The following is a 14,611-nucleotide window of genomic DNA, read 5'->3' on the forward strand; positions in this document are numbered from 1 at the left end:
TTTAACTTTGGTTTTTGTTCGCGAATGAATAACATTTCGTGGATTAGGCAGTCCATTTTCCCGCGGCATTTCTTGAGAACGGAAAACATTTTCCCCAGGCCAGCGGACGCTACACCGTGGGCCTCCCTCAGATGCTTGCCAATGACAGAGGCTTTATGTTCTTCTATGCGTTGATGAAGATGGCGTGTGGTATAACCGATATAATCCGCATCGCACGAATCACATTTAAAAGTGTAAACAACGCATTGGTGGTTAATTAAAGCGGGCTTCTCTTCTTGTATCTTGAGCTTTCCCTCGATCTTACGATACAAGAAGAGATACAAGATACAAGAAGAGAAGCCCGCTTTAATTAACCACCAATGCGTTGTTTACACTTTTAAATGTGATTCGTGCGATGCGGATTATATCGGTTATACCACACGCCATCTTCATCAACGCATAGAAGAACATAAAGCCTCTGTCATTGGCAAGCATCTGAGGGAGGCCCACGGTGTAGCGTCCGCTGGCCTGGGGAAAATGTTTTCCGTTCTCAAGAAATGCCGCGGGAAAATGGACTGCCTAATCCACGAAATGTTATTCATTCGCGAACAAAAACCAAAGTTAAACACGCAGTCTGACTCAATACGTGCAAAAGTATTTATTTAAACATATACTGCACGATCTGACACCAATAACAATGAACGCTCATTATTCTAATGAAGTTATCACATTTTATTTGTATATAATCTCTGAGCTACAATTTTACATCAGTTTTAACATTTTACTTGATAATGAGGTCATGCAGACTTCGAAACGTCGTAGTTTTTTACCGTTAATTTTTATCATCAAATGTATTTCTAAACATTCTCTGATTAGAATAGTATTATTAGTTCTAGTTCTCGACTTGTCGGCGGCCTTTGACACTATTGATCATTTGATCTTAGTGGAAAGACTTGAGTCCTACTTTGATTTCTCAAAACTGACACAGTACTGGTCCAGATCTTACCTAGAAAACCGTCGGCAATCAATAGTTATTGGAGATCAACTGTCCACTCCTTGTGCTGTGCGTCATGGTGTCCCACAAGGGTCTATACTTGGACCATTACTTTTCACCCTGTTTATCGCCCCTTTCAAGATGTAATTGCTCGCCATAGCTTGAATTCTTTGTTTTTATGCAGATGACACTCAATTGGTCCTACAAATCAGGCTCTATCTCCAACTGCTCTCCGAAATTGTGTAGAGGATGTAACACGATGGAACCTGACGCCATCCATTCTGAGAAGTAATAGTGAAAAAGACGGATTAATTTATCTATTTACATCCTGGTTCACTATGTCACCAAAAATTGAGAAGTTAGCGGCTTTTGCTAATAACACCATCGAGCCAAGTGAGAGAATTCGTGATATTAGTGTTAATTTAAATAAAAACCTATCACTAACATAAATTAGAACATAGCTAGCAGAGTCGCGCAATCAAATTCATTATGCGTAAGCGTGCTCAAAATCCCGATAGTGCACGCTGATAGCGTCAGCAAATCCGACTTCGCCAGAAATTTTTTTTTCGCGCGAGCGGCCATTGCTAGTGCGGGGAAAAATAATACATTTCGCGACAATAACGGATACAAACAGAAACTCGGCCTGCTAGTCCGTAAACGAAGACAATGTTTCGACTTTTTCCCATGGGCTAGAGTTCTTAAATGAGGCAGAAAAAGAGAAAAACAAAGGAAAAGGAGACTTGGCATCAGCGCCGTCACGATTCGCTTCAACTGATATTGTTGTCCGTTTTTCGCGTCGCATTTGATGCACAATTCCACCGGCTATGTTCTAAAACAATTGGTTCATGCTTTCAGCGGTGCACTATCGAGTTATGGAGCACGTGGGAAGTTTGGAGAGCACTCAAGAAGCTAGAGTTTCCCTCGGCTATCGCCTCGGGTAACTCTTACGCTTCTTTCGTGCTCTCCAAACTTCCCGCGTGCTCCATAACTCGATAGTGCATGCTAAAGCATGAACCAATTGTTAATGAGACATGTAAGAAAGCCGAACGAACGCCATCAGGTGCATAGGTCGCATTCACAGATACATCACCAAGGAAAATCTCAAATTGTTAGTAACTGCATCGGTATTCTTGATTTATTTTATGAGGAACTGTACCTAGCTTTCATATCAACTAATTCTCAATCAATTCTTTCATTTATTTTATTTATTACTATTATGAGAGACATTTTATGGGTATCAACTAATTTATTACTGTAAACTTTTTTTTATTATTGCATTACTTATCCGAAGACAGTACTCTATTTTACTTGAGTATGCATCGTAGAATGATCGCACCGCTGCCATAAGAGAATACAAATCACCTTGTCTGTCCGCATCGATCGCACTTGATGAATTACACGCCCGACTTGCGAGATGGTTCACTAAAAAAAGACTGTCCCCTAGTCTCTTGTGAATACGTTCGATTACTTCTTGCTGAGTGTCGTGAAGATGTCGACGGGCCTATTAGATAATGCCAGGAATTCTTTCGAAAAAATCGCCAATGTAGGCAGCGTCCATTATGGCGTGGCCTTTACAACGCGAAATAGGCTCGTGACGCGCGCGTCGGTCTCGTTCCGAAGATTTTCGGAAAAGCCCAGAAAATCGATATTTTCAACCTATATATAAGAGGCTGTACTTTCAAGCGACACATATATATGTTGAACTTTACAACCTGTATTTTTCTCAGCGTAAGCTATATATAAGCAATATTCAACCCATTTATTACACAGTACAACATATATTTAGTGATAAAACCTATATTTTAGTTTTCAACATTTTTGTCACGCTTGGCGTTCCATACATTGCATACGTATGTATTGTACAATGCAAGTCTTAAATATCTGTGAATTAACCAGCCGTCCTCTGTGGAAAAACAGCATTTAGTGCAGTCTTCCCCCAGTTTGATGACCGCTACTTTTTAATACGCAGCCTTCGACATCAAACCTCATTGGAAATACATTTTCATGAGCTTTACAATCTCAGATGGGCGTGGGCCTTTTAAGGCCTTAAAAATAATTGGAAGGCAAAAGTCCCAACCTCCTGAACGAGCACTCTCGACCCAGATCGCAATCAAGTGTGCAAGAGATTTAGACAGTTTCGCTGCCCGCCACGGATTAACAAGTTAAGAGATTATATTCAAGGACTACGATAAGCTGTGAACCAAACCAGAGTTAATAGAGGGAACTCTGACCAAACTAAGGTAAACAAAACCTCTCCTACGAGAGCTGCCTTATAATTCATATCCTGTCATGGTCAGTTCAATAACTTGTCTTCCCTCTAAGAAATATCTTGGTCGCTTATCAAGCTTTCACGATCTAGATTTAATCACTTTAAATAGTCTTTTATACAAGAAATTTGACGACTTCAGCGCCTATATTCCAACCAATAGGTGTAAATAGTACTCTCCACACAGCTTGTCCCAATTAAAAAGACATTTAAATAAGTCTTCCTATTCAAATTCTAGATTATAAGTTTTTCATACTCATCTCCGAAGCTTAAAACGTAATTTGGAAAATTTCCAAACCCATCTATAGATCGTTTCCACTCTCACGCAATGAAAAAAATTAATCGAAAACTATTCTATGGATAAAGTTAGGAAATTGTAATATTATAGGAGAAAGGTAAATAAGACACTCCTTCCAGTCTAAGGCCTTTTCGTTTTTCCAAACTTCAAATATTCGTCGAAATGTTTTGTGTGAATTTGTAGAGCCCAGTATAAAGCCGCCATGTTGGTCCACATCTTTGGTGTACCAACATGGCGGGTGGAAGTTAATATCTGGTACTTACTTTGGCTACCTTAACTGAGCCTATAAACATTAATAAACGCATTTTCCTAACACTTAAACTCCTAAAAAGGCTAAAAATCACTAGATAAATGTATATTTTTCGACAGACACGATCGGAGCTGTAGGTCACGCACCGCCACACCTGTGAACTTCAAACTGCGTTTCGAAACGAAGCACGCTATTGAGTTGAAAAATTGAAAACAGGTATAAATTTAAACCCCCTTATGCCTGATGAGGATAAAAATTTTCGTGGCTTTTTAGTTTTAAATTCTGGAATTTGATGACATCACGTAAAAACGATCTATTAGAGAAACTTACTTTTTGCTTCAATATTGAAGGTATCACAGAAACTAGAATAAAAAATGCATGTGATTATCTGGATTTTAATCCTGCTATACCCCACTATATGCGCCAATACCTCTTTCAGCTGGAGGTGTTTGCCGATGCCTATTGTTGAGCGTGTCCACTAGAAAACCGGGCAGGGGCGATAAAACTCAATCACCGATTTGGCTCAAACTTGGCACAGATACTAATTATTATGAGCTAACAAATGTGTGAAAATAATTGGTCAAAATATTTGACTCCCTGGGAGATTTAGGGTCCCCCTGGGTTAAACCCCCATTTCCTGCTCTTTTTGCATAATTAATTAGCTAACTTTGCATTGCTGCTGTGACAAACCGAAAATCCATCTGCAAATTTAATCGACTGGGTTGTATTTAATATCTATCAGAATTTAAGAAAATTGAATTGTTTTTACGTTTTAATTTCATTTCTTCCCTTACCTCTCCCTTAAGTAAAGACGACTTTTTCTGGTTTTGACAAAGTCTAAAACTAAGGGTATTTTAAGGCCCAATATCTCCGATGACCAACCACTTCTGATCATTATTCCTACATGGACAGTGAAAGCCATCACTGAACTTCCAAGATCAGCAATAAAATTTTGGGGCAACTAATTTCATAACCCGTGCTGACATGAAATTTACATCTACCTCCCGCTTTTTGGTCTGTATCAATAAAATCCCGTAAACCACATCTCTGTTGTCAACGTAATAACTTGAAATTTACAAGAAATTTCCCAGAGAGTATCGTTGAAACATGAACGAGGAGAGAATCTTTGAGTAGCGCAAGTTGAGCCCTTTCTAAGAACTTTTTTCGCAGCCATACTTGGATTATTCTCTGGGAAACGCAGCAGTTGATGATGAACATCAAGGGCGCATGTAGTCGAATTTTCTGACAAAAGAAATCTCGGAAGAAGCTTGATAGTACACACGTCTCTGTGGTGCCTCAGTTGTAACTTTTGGCTTGATATCATTCGTCAGACAAGTAGCCATTATGTCACAATGTACCGAGTGTAGCATACTGAAGCCATGTTGTTTATTTTCGACCTTTTGGGTATGCGATACAAACATAAAACCGCTGGCCGGTAACGGCCGCATACGTTACACCGAGATTCGATTTGCTTCGTTGTCTTGTTGAAATGTTAAACGCGGTGATCTCTCGGAAATATAGATCACAGTGATTGGTCTTTTACGGCGTGATATTTACATGATATATGTTGGTGGCAAAAAGATAATTTAATGCCCTGAAAGCTGTTGTAAATCAAAAGGACAATTCGCCATCTTTGGTCAGATCGCGCCTGCAATTTTGTTTAGCGGTCAACTTTGACAATCATTTGGCATGTTGTGTTTCTAGTCTACAAAGTTTAAAATGCAACAAAGATTTAAGGCTACCAAAATATTTGACTTGTTATTTCTTAAGCTTGAGATAGTTGCTGGCTCACCGAAAAACAAATAAGCCGGTGATATATTGGTCTCCTCTCAGCACAAGGAAAAACAAAAACGGTTAAAAAACTGACACGTTTATAGAAATCACTTAAATATTTTATCCGAGGTTTTCTGTAGCTGTCTACCGTAACATCTTAACTTCTGACAAGGCGAGAAACTAGACGCAGACAAAGCTGAAATTTACGACTGTCTGGGGAGCACACAACTTTCCTTAGGTGAATTTGAATCAGCGCTTGATTCTGATCATTGTGCTCTGGAAATGAAACAACAGTTATTCTGTGACTCACAGTCAGACACAGCTAATAGTTTCTTCTACTTGCATTGGGGGCCGCACAACTTTCCCTAGGTGATTATGAATCAGCTTTCGTGTCTGTAAAGCGTGACCTGGACATCAGACGAGAGTTGTTTGGTGAAGACAACTCAGACATAGCCCAAAGTTATCATTTCCTGGGGGCCGCGCAACTTTCCCTAGGTGATTATGAATCAGCTTTGGCGTTTGCAAAGCAGGCCCTGGACATCAGACTAGATTTTTTTGGTGAAGAAAACTCAGACACAGCTAAAAGTTACGATGCTGTAGGGGCCACAAAATATTTTTTAGGCGATAAAGAATCAGCTCAAAAATCCGCAAAGAAAGCTCTTGACATCAGAAGAAAGCTGTCGTTTTAAATGGTGGAAACGGAAAGGAAATTAGAAGAGTCAACTTTAGCCCTACTGTCGTGACATTAGAGAGAAGTTAAAAATGGACACTGAATGGATAGACCATCGTTTCTAACCCTAAGTATTAGGGGCTAAATATTAAAAGGTAAAATAAGTCGTGAGTTTTAGAGGTCCGTGGGTCCGTGTGTGGAGCTCTTTCCAATCTTTCGTGCGTGCCATGGACACGCTCTTTTTTCCTTGATCACTTTGTAGGCAAGTTCAATATACTAAAAATTTATCTACAAACAATTTTTGAGGTAAGAAATTCGTAGCAATCCATAGTTTTCTTACAGAAATATGAAATGCTTTGATTCAGCTGAAACTCATTTGATAATTTAACTGTTACCATAGTCTGAATTTCAGCCGTCTCTTCCCTTTACCCCAAGGGGGGCGCGGAAGAGAGACTCTCCCGCGCCCCCCTTGGGGTAAAGGGAAGAGACGGCTGAAATTCAGACTACTGTTACCATAGCCTAGATCTGATTATGTCGATTAGTTGTACGGTGTCCGGGCTTTGTTTTTGCATATCAGTGAGCCTTTGCGGGAATTGTTTTTCCGCAGTGTGTTGTCAACGACTTCAGTTCAAATTAACGATAATTGGGATTATTTTGACTCAAAGTACCAATTTAACTCATCATTTAGAAACATGAAGATGTACTGTCTGTTAGCAGAGCGTAAGGTGACGTATTTGTTCCATCACCAGTAAGAGAAAACAAATGCACCAAAATATCCTCTTAATCCGTTTTGATTTTTTTTGTTTTAAAAGTATGAAAGTAATACCAAGAATTTTTTTCAAAACAAAATGAAGGCAGAGAGAAATCATCAGTTACTTTTCTTAGTTTATTTCTTAACATTACAGAAAACAGCATTAACGATAACATCCAAACAGTATCTTTCAGCTATTTCAAGCTGATTAAAGTAATATTTAAGAAAATAGGGCAGATATTCTCTTTTATTACGTGGGAAAAATATTAACAGTTTAACAATTAGTATTTCACTTAAATTGATACACTGGTTTTCCAGTTTTGTTTCGATTAATTTCTAGGAGATGAGTGTACTTTTGCAGTAAGTAAACTAGTATTTAAACTTTTTTTTTGTTAACTAATTCTGTATAAATCTAAAAAATGAATGTTTTATTTAGTAATCAAATGAAATGCACTGGAAGATTCTAACCACGTTGACGCCCGGTGAACTAATCTGGGGGTATCGGGATGGTGAGTGAAGTGGAAAAAAAGGACTAGAGAATCTCTGAAGACTGAATATTATCAAGCTTATCCATGAATTCCTCACAGGAGTTCTCGTTTCTTTTTTCGATCCTGGATAAGTGTTTACCTGCTTTAGACTTAACACAGTAAACTAATGGAGAACTTTGAGTGGTACGCATAGTGAGAGAGAAATTTTGGAAGCATAAAATTCTAAAAAAAGGCAGCGACTAAAAAGTTTGAGACAATTGTGCAATGTTACCAGCCAAGATTGAAGACAGTGTCGATGGTAAAAACAAAAACAAAACAAAATGGAACAAAAGACAGCGATCTGTGCCAGGAAGATAACTTAGCTTACTACCAAGCAAAACATTTGTAGGAGTTTTATTTGGTACAGACATGATCATGATTTCCAACCTCGTTCCCAAGGCTTTTCTCTTTTTGAATTTTCCCGCCCGCCAAAATTCAAAAAGGGAAAAGCCCTGGGAACGAGGTTGACATGATTTCTTGTGTTTTTTTAGTGGAAAATTTTTTCACAATTCAAGATGACCAAAAGTTCTGGTGGGGACCAATTTTTCTTGCCGCAGAACATCATACTATGAGAACATTAACAAGAAGGGAACCAAAGTGTTTTCAATGTTTATTCAGTAAAATCTGTTCAAAACCTAAACACATACCAGAGACAATTATTTTAATGATACTAATTCTTAGAAATTCACACCAAAATTCTACCCCTAACTACTCCCCTGGAGTTTTTTCAGTCAGATTTTAGGTGGTAAGTTCTTGAGACATTTTAACTTATGGAAATTTTCATTTTCCGCGTAAAATTTCTTCTGCAGATCGGAGAAAATCTGCCCAATCTGCTAAATTCAAATTCATCTGACTAAGTTTAACCCTCCGCTCCCACGATCTCATTAGCTATTTTTTTTTTTTTTTTTTTTTTTTTTTTTTTGCGCAGGCGCCGAGTATGGCGGCCACGAGGATATTGGCTCCTCTTCTATTAGCTATTTTAATCAATTTTAAGCTTCAATTTTATTACAATATATACTTGGATGAAGACTTTGACTCTCTCAAGCCTATTTGGAGAGGAAAAAGTTCGGTTGGTTGCGACGTCTTTGGAATTTCCTTCTCAGCTCGTAAGTGCTACTCAACAAGAGTGCACCGCCATGATAGACTTCGAAGGCCTATCATGAAATGGGTTAAACATGGTTATATACTGCTTGCGGCGACGGATTGCTCCCTGTTAACGATAGATATTACAGTTTTTATGGATGTGGAGACGAACCCTGGTCCTATTTCTTCAGAGAAGAGCTATGATCTACGAAAGCAAACCTGGTCGGACGAAAGGAAGATTCCATGTTATGGAAGAAACTATTTACTCGGTTTGAGAAAGAAATCTGGTAAACCTTCGAGCCCTGTCTTAGAGACGCTTAAGAAACTACAGCTGCTCAGGTTTCGTGGTAATCGGGGAGGTTTGAGAAAAAATGTTCAGCATGTGAAGGAGAGATCTATTCAGAATATTTCTGTCGTCATTGGACGAAGGGCGGAAAGTGGGTTTGCTATTCCCCGACTGCGGGTTGAAAAACGACGAAACCCTAGCAATCTCGTCAGTGTACCAAAACAAGTGGTGTCCCGCGAACACACCTCTGTTAGTTCTGGTCAGCTTGCTGTCCCTAAACTTTTGTTTATTAACATCTGTAGTTTGGGGAAAACAACTAGTCGGGTGCGAGCGGTTGTGGCTCTGGAGGCCGACTTAAGAAATAATGACATCGATGCTTGTGTTGTGTCGGAAACTCATTTAAAAATTGAGGTACCCGATACGGTGGTCAATATCTCGGGTTATAATATCTTCAGAAGGGATAGGAATTGGTCTGGATGCGATCTAAGGAATGGGGGAGGTGTTGCTATCTATACAAGGAGTAATCTTTCAGTTATTGATGTTTATCGTTCTAATTTATACGAGTTTATTTGCCTAACTGTGTTGCTGCCAAGTGGGAATTACATTCTTTTATCTGGTCTTTATCATCCCCCGAAGACATCATACCAGCAATGCGATTTAATGGATTATCTTCTTAATGTCTTTGACACAATGCTGGATAATCACCCAAACGCTACTATTGTTTGCGGTGGCGATCTAAATCACCTTGATCTCACGAGACTTAAACGCATTACTGGTTGGACTGCTTTAGTGGATTTTCCAACACGAGGGGATTCATTTTTGGATAATTGTCTTACAGATAGGCCAGAGCTCTTCGGAAAAGCTTTATCTATAAAGATGCTGATTAAGACGGATCACATTGGATTTATAGTTCCAGCGGGCAAGAAACTCAAGCCTATTCGTAAGAAAGTGCAATTTAGGGATTGTCGTGAGCATAGGAAGCAAGCTCTTTACCTTGCCCTCGCATCAGAATGCTGGGATGATGTTTTGGAGGCGGATAGTATCGAAACAGCTGTGAACATCTTAGAATTGAAGATCCTGGCAAATATTAACTGGTGCATGCCTTTACGAACGGTTTCCCTTTCGTCCCGTGATCCAAGTTGGATGACACCGCTAGTTAAATACATGCTACGTAGCAAGTCTCGCATCTCTGTTTTACGTACTAATAAGCATAGAGAGCTTAGTAGAAATGTGTTGAAGGTTATTGGCGAAAACAGAAGGATGCTTCTGGAGGGCAAAATGGGGAGCAGAGAATGGTGGAAAAACGTAGACTTGATATCTCAACGCCGGCGGTCCACAAACGTTTCGCTGGATAGAGAGACCGCTCAAGATTTGAACGAGTATTTCGGCGACCTGTGTACGGATGGCGATTACGTTGAGCCCGCGTTACTTGAAATTGGTCCTGAGGTGAAAGTCCCGGAAATTAGTGAACGATATGTATGGAACTCACTGAGTACTCTAAAGAAGACTGCAACTGGTCCTGACCAAATTCCGTATTGGGTGTGGAAAGACCATGCGGAGATTCTCACTCCAATCATTACTAAGCTATGGAATTTGTCTCTCGCTACGCACCAATGGCCTAGATCGTGGAAAAGGGCAAGTATAAACCCACTGCCAAAAGTTGATGTTCCAGTGGCAAGAGGGGACTTCCGGGGGATCAACGTAACCCCTGTAATAGCAAGAGCCCTGGAAAAGGCAGTCTATAAGATTCACGCCCAAAGGCCGGTAGAAGAACAGTTGTTGAATAGTCAATTCGCGTATAGAGAAGGAGGGAGCTGCACAGATGCTCTGCTACTTATACAGAATAAGATCTGCAAGTTTCTTGATGATCCCAAGTGCAAGGCAGTGCGGATGTTCGCGATGGATTTCAGTAAGGCCTTTGACTCTGTGAGCCATCAACTCCTTGCTGAGAAACTTAAGAGTCTACCACTTAACCCGTATATCATAAACTGGTGGTTAGGTTTTTTGCGAGATAGAAAACAAAGAGTTATTTTCGGGAATCATGTCTGTAATTGGAAAACAGTTAACAAGGGCACAACCCAGGGTAGTGTTTCAGGACCTTATTTATTCAATATATTTCTTAACGATCTGGAAATTAAATTAGGGAACGAGACACTTGGTTTCAAATACGCTGATGACTGTACGATTATTGCTCCGGTATATTATTATAAAGATCACTCTGTAGACTTAATAAATCAGTTTTTACAGTGGGCAAGCCAAAATAGAATGAATTCAAATTCTACTAAATGTAAAGAGCTTATTATGTATAAAAAAGGTCACACTGCCGAGGCCTACAAAAGTATTTTTGGCATACCTCAGACTAGTACAATAACCATTCTTGGTCTCACGTTTCAGCCGAACTGCAAATTCAGTACTCACCTAAAAGAAAAGTTAGGTAAAGCTAATAAAGGGTTATACGTTATCAGATGCCTCCGCAAGGAAGGATGTAGCCAAGCAGAAGTAGATGTTTTATTTAATTCCATTGTCCTACCTAATATCACTTATGCTCTATCTGTGCATGGGGCCTCTGAGTCAGAGCTAACTATAGCCCAGCAGTTTTTAGATCGTTGTTTTAAACGTAAATACATATCTAAGAAATTAGTGATAGGTGACTTACTTAAAACGCAAGATCACAAAATTTGTCGCAAGGTTTCAACTATCCTGAGCCATCCTCTTAGAGCCTACTTCCCTGAGACCAAGATCACGAGGTATAATTTGAGAAATAAATCCCCTGTCATGCCCGCTATTCGCACAAACCGTTTTAAGAATACATTTTTTAATAGAATTGTTTTTAAGTATAATGTAGCTTTGTGAAAGTGTACTTCCTGTATTAGATGTAACATAAGATATGTAATTTTATCTTTTGAACAATAAAGACACACAGCTATTCTCCTTACTGTCCACCATACAGTTCTGTGAGTTTGGAGAATTTGGTATTGGATCAACTAATAATCCCCTAATTGATATTTTTCTTTATTTTCATCACTTTTGTGCTTGATATTGTTTTTTGAGATTGCCGAGATTGTATTGGTCGGCGATTTTAACCTTCCGGATATCGACTGGTCTACTAATTCTGTTCTCCGTGATACTGACCTAAATTGCAGGTTAATGGATATTCTTCTGGATCATTTTATGTCACAACAAGTGCTGGAGCCTGCTCGCGGAAAAAATATCTCAGACCTCGTCATAACATCAAACGAGGGGTTGATTAGAAATCTACAAGTTGGCGAACCTTTCTCCGATCATGACTCCATCACTTTTGAAGTTGAGATGTCATCCTCTTAGAATCCATTGCATAAAAAGGTTTACAAATTCACTAAGACGAATTTGGATATGCTAAATGAACGGCTTAATTTTGTTCTGTGGACCCGTGCTTTCCTGACTGACAATGTTTAAACATTTACTCTTCACAGCAGTTAAGACCTGTATACCAACCAAATCACCAAGGAAAATGAAAAACGCACCGTGGCTGATGCTGGCTGTAATGAAGTTTATTAGGCAGACAAGAGTTGTTTACAAAAGAGCCAAGGTATCAAATTCTGACAATCTTTGGACGCGTTGCCGAAATTTGAATAATAGAACAAAGAAGGCATGCAATCAAGCATGCTGGGAATACCTTAAACAAATAATAATAATAATAATAATAATAATAATAATAATAATAATAATAATATTAATAAAGGTCTTTATTAAGAATTATTGTGCAAACAGACGTGCTACAATTAACATGAATAACATGAATAAAATGAATAAGGAAAAAGAAAAGGTATTAATTACTATTGAAAAGACATCTATTAATAAAAACTGATTTAAAACGGCTTGTCTGGACCTTAGGCAAAATATAATTATGCGACCTAGTTCTCAACTGCCGTGTCCTCTGGGGAGGTAAGAGATCGCTCAACGCAGTGTTGGTGGAAGAGATCCTTTGCCATAATTTCTTATCTCTATTACAACGGATATCCAAGATACAGTGTTGCTTTAAGCAGTAACCCAGCTTATAACACCTGGCAAAGAGCTTATCAATTCTACTTAAATATTTACTATAAAAAGCACACCCCCAGACCTCAATAGCATATGTAAAAACTGAAAGAATCAAACTTTGAAAAAGTAAGTCCAAATTCTCAGTAGGGTAGCCATAATATTTACATATTCTCAAAATATACAACCTACTGCTAGCCTTACTAAGTAGATAATCAATATGAGTGTCCCAATTAACTGGCACTTGCTCAAAGGTAACTCCCAATAGTTTCAGTTTTTCTTTCCTCTCTATGATCTCGAGTGGTTCAGGAGGCGTCTTGGAAGTCTTTCCTCGTAAAAGAAGTTCCCATGTTTTCGTCAAGTTGACTTTCATGCAGTTCTTCTCGGACCATTCAATAAAGGATAGGATTTCCGTTTCGGATTCATCTAAGCCTACATTTGCCTCGATTGGTAAACTAATAGTTATATCATCAGCAAATTTAACTAGAAGATTCTTATTAGTATTAACAGCTTTGATATCGTTAATAAAAATAGAAAATAAGACCGGCCCCAGGACTGTACCTTGAGGAACACCCCTATTTATAGAAACATATTCAGTACTATGACCATCGACAACAACTCTCTGCTTTCTATGATTTAAAAAACTAATAAGCCAATTAATAATATATGGATTAATACGTATGATGCACGATCCTCGCAGTAGATAGCGGTATTTAAGCAATAGCGAAAATCAGACCTGAAAAAAATCAGGCCTGTACGGGATTCGAACCACTGACCTCTGCTATACTAGTGCAGCGCTCTACCAATTGAGCTAACAAGCCAACTGGGAGCAGGCCGTTAAGTTGATTCGTAATAAACCCGTGAAAGTGATAAATTAGATACAATGAAAAATATATGAGGTTCATATATTTTGAACTGCGGTATTAGATACGTATGATGCACGATCCTCGCAGTAGATAGCGCTATTTAAGCAATAGCGAAAATCAGACCTGAAAAAAATCAGGCCTGTACGGGATTCGAACCACTGACCTCTGCGATACTAGTGCAGCGCTCTACCAATTGAGCTAACAAGCCAACTGGGAGCAGGCCGTTAAGTTGATTCGTAATAAACCCGTGAAAGTGATAAATTAGATACAATGAAAAATATATGAAGTTCATATATTTTGAACTGCGGTATTAGATACGTATGATGCACGATCCTCGCTATCTACTGCGAGGATCGTGCATCATACGTATCTAATACCGCAGTTCAAAATATATGAACTTCATATATTTTTCATTGTATCTAAAATATATGGATTAATGTTAACTTGCTTTAATTTACTACAGAGGGAATTGTGTGATACAGAGTCGAAGGCCTTACTAAAGTCAAAGGAAAAAATTCTGACAAAATCGGCGTTACCATCAAGCCACTTTAACCATGTGTGTTGACATTTAATTAATGCCATAGTAGAGTTATGGCCACCACGAGAGAGTTATGGCCAATAAGTGTCAAAACTGCAAACGAAGGGCGATAGCAAATTGTTTTGGAACTATGTTCGCTCGCACCGGAACGGAACAAACAACCTCGTGAAACTTAAAGTAGATACAGAGACTCTGACCGATCACAAAGACATTGCAGGCAGTTTTAATCACTATTTCGCCTCTGTATTTACATCAGAAAACTTGACTTATCTTCCAAACTTCCCGCAAGTTGTAGGAACTGAACATCTAACGC

Source organism: Stylophora pistillata, chromosome 6, assembly GCF_964205215.1.
Source record: "Stylophora pistillata chromosome 6, jaStyPist1.2, whole genome shotgun sequence".
NCBI lineage: Eukaryota > Metazoa > Cnidaria > Anthozoa > Scleractinia > Pocilloporidae > Stylophora > Stylophora pistillata.